This window comes from Lycium barbarum, chromosome 8, assembly GCF_019175385.1.
Source record: "Lycium barbarum isolate Lr01 chromosome 8, ASM1917538v2, whole genome shotgun sequence".
Classification (NCBI taxonomy): Eukaryota; Viridiplantae; Streptophyta; class Magnoliopsida; order Solanales; family Solanaceae; genus Lycium; species Lycium barbarum.
The window spans coordinates 35,629,763-35,633,285 of NC_083344.1; positions in this window are offsets into that span (position 1 = coordinate 35,629,763).

Genomic DNA, 3,523 nt, shown 5'->3' on the forward strand with positions numbered 1-3,523 from the left:
GTTGAGATTCAAAAGGTGTTTTAATATATAAATTGCATTGTTTGCTCACGACTCTGCTCGTGCCTTTATTATGACTTCGTTCACCGGTTCCCGAGCCGGTTATGGTTCGTGCGCGCTATGATAAATTCGGCCGTATGCTGTGTTAAGGTTCCCGAGACCTCGCCATAGGTTCGGGTTCCGTTTGGAGTTATGCTGTGATATGGCTGGTGATATGCTATGATGATATGTGTGTTTGGGGATGTACGGAGATTTGAACCTTCTGGTGTTATGCTGTGTGTGGCACCAGTGTCGGAGTGGTGACCACGTTCCTGAGCTTTTGCATGATTCTATCTGCATTATGAATATATGTTTTCAGTACAGATTTTGATATACCGTTCAGTATTTCCCTTTTGTATCCTGTTTGTTTTTAGTTGTGGCTTATATTTCTCTACTCTATGCTTTACATACTCAGTACATCTTTCGTACTGACCCCCTTTCTTCGGGGGCTGCGTTTCATGCCCGCAGGTACAGACACTGGTGATCCACTACTGTAGGCTCCACTTTCTGCTATTTCGGTGTGATCCCTTTTGATCCGGAGTCCACTTTTGGTACATACATCTTTTGATATGTATATATTTTTGTATGTCTGACCATTTGGGTACGGCGGGGCCCTGTCCCGTCATATGTCTACGTTTTGGATTTGTAGAGGCCTGTAGTCATATATGTGGGTCGAGGGTCCAATATGTGTCTGTTTGTTTCCGATTTGCGTCTTAATGCGGTCCGTCTGTTATGGTGGCCAGAATGGCCCTTATGTTTATAATTGTACATATGACCGGCGATGTACATTCCGCCACTCTTTTCTGTTCTGATATGATATTATGATACGTGCGACCGCTTAAGATAGGTTTTGATTTAAATTATGTTTAAAATGGCTAATATGAAATTCGAGTTCAGTTTGGATTTGATAAATGGGATATGTGAATCGGTCTGGGTGCCCAAGTAGGGTGCCAGTCGCGGCCCACGGGGCTGGGTCGTGACAAAAGTGGTATCAGAGCGGTTTGTCCTCGGAATGTCTACAGGTCGTGAATCGTAGAGTCTTGTTTATCAGTGTGTTGTGCACCACATCTATAAACAGGAGGCTACAGGGCATTTAAGGTGTTACCTTTCTCTGGAATCTTAGATCGTGCGATAGAGCTGTGCTATTAGGATGATTCTGATCTGATTCGTTATTATGTTTGCAGTGATGCCTCCGAAAAAGGCAACGGCGGCCCAGAAGGGCAAGGCAGGGATAGCAGGGACCAGTCAGGCACAGCGAGTTACCCGGGCTCGTGTTTATGATTTGCCCGAGGTTGTGCCCCATTCAGAGGGATCCGCTACACCACCACCGGTAGAGCCCGGAGCAGGTCCATCAGTAGCTCCAGAGGCCCGAGTACCCGCACCCGAGCCTCCAGCTCCTCAGCCAGGGGAGGAGGACAGGACACTGAGAGAGGCCGTGCAGTTATTAACTACGTTGATAGCGGGGCAGGCTCGCAGACGCGGGCGGAGAGATGATGATGATGACGACAGGCGTGACAGCCTGAGGGTTCGAGAGTTTCTATTATGTGGCCCCCCAGAGTTTTTCGGGTCTAAACCCGACGAGGACCCCCACGACTTTATTCGGGGGATGCGGCGCTCATTAGACTTGGTCAGGGCTTCAGAGACCGAGTCTGTCGAGTTGGCCGCGCACAGATTGCGGGATGTTGCTGCTAACTGGTACGAGTCCTGGGAGCTATCCAGAGGTGAGGGTGCTCCCCCAGCTACTTGGGACGAGTTCGTAACTGCTTTCACTCGCCACTTTTTGCCGCCAGAGTTACGGTAGGCGCGGGTTGACCGATTTTTGCATCTGCAGCAGCGGGGTATGGAGGACCGACATAGAGCTGATTATTCCAGCAGAGATCGGGACAGGAGGCCGCCCAAGAGGGCCAGATCCGCAGGCTATTCTGGAGATTCTCGAGGCGGACAGCCTCAGCAGCAGCAGTCGGGCAGACATTTTCATCCGTCAGGCCGGGGTACACATTCGGCCGGTAGGAGATTTGATAGTGCAGGACCGTCTGGGGCCGGTCAGAGCTCAAGAGCGTCAGGTTCACAGATACCCAGAGGTCCCAGCCAGCCCAGACCACCCAGGCCCCGTTGTTCTCATTGCGGGAAATCCCACCCGGGGGAGTGTTATTGAGTTACCGGAGGCTGTTTTTCATGCGGCGGTCAGGGCCATATTATGCGAGATTGTCCGTTGGCAAGCAGTTCGGGTAGTGTAGCTCAGCCGACGGGATTAGCCGCTGGTTCATCATCTGCTCCATCAGTTGTACGCCCTGCGGGGCGAGGTATGCCGGCACCGGCGGGACGCGATCGAGGCCGTGGCAGCGCTTCAGGTTCTAGCGGTCCCTCGAACCGCATATATGCCTTAGCCAGTCGCCAGGACCAGGGGGCTTCGCCTAATGTCGTCACAGGTACATTACTGGTTTTCTCCAGATCTGTATATGCACTGATTGATCCTGGTTCTACTTTATCATATATTTCCCCGCTCATTGCTAATAAAATTGGGATAGTGTCTGAGCCTATAGAGCCATTTGAAATGGCTACACCGGTTGGGGACTGTATTATAGCGAGGCAGGTATATAGGGATTGTTCTGTGACTATATATGATCGCTGCACAAAAGCTAATTTGGGAGAGTTAGATATGCTGGAATTCGATGTCATTATGGGTATGGACTGGTTAGCTTCCTGTTATGCTAATGTTGACTGCCAGAAAAAGGTAGTCCGTTTTCAGTATCCAGGGGAACCAGTTATAGAGTGGTTCGGGTCTACAGCATCGCCGAGGGGTAAGTTTATTTCGTACCTCAAGTCTAAGAAGATGATTCAGAAAGGTTATATCTACCATCTGGTTCGTGTGCACGATACTACAGCCGAGACACCTACTCTTCAGTCTGTTCCGGTTGTTAATGAATTCCCAGATGTGTTCCCAGATGAGCTTTCGGGTCTTCCGCCTGAACGGGAGATAGATTTCACTATAGACTTGTTGCCAGATACGCAGCCTATATCTATTCCTCCCTACAGAATGGCACCGGCTGAATTGAAGGAATTGAAAGAGCAGCTGAAAGATTTGTTAGATAAAGGCTTTATCAGACCCAGTACATCACCCTGGGGAGCACCGGTATTATTTGTAAGAAAGAAAGATGGGTCACTGCGAATGTGTATTGAATATCGGCAATTAAATAAGGTGACTATAAAGAATAAATATCCCCTCCCCCGGATTGATGATTTGTTTGATCAGTTGCAGGGTTCCAAATATTTTTCAAAGATAGATTTGCGCTCGGGTTATCATCAGGTGCGAGTGCGAGAATCAGATATCCTGAAGACTGCTTTCAGGACCCGGTACGGGCATTATGAATTCAGAGTGATGTCTCTCGGGCTGACTAATGCTCCAGCGGTATTCATGGATCTGATGAATCGGGTATTTTGGCCTTTCCTGGATATGTTCGTGATTGTGTTTATTGATGATATTTTG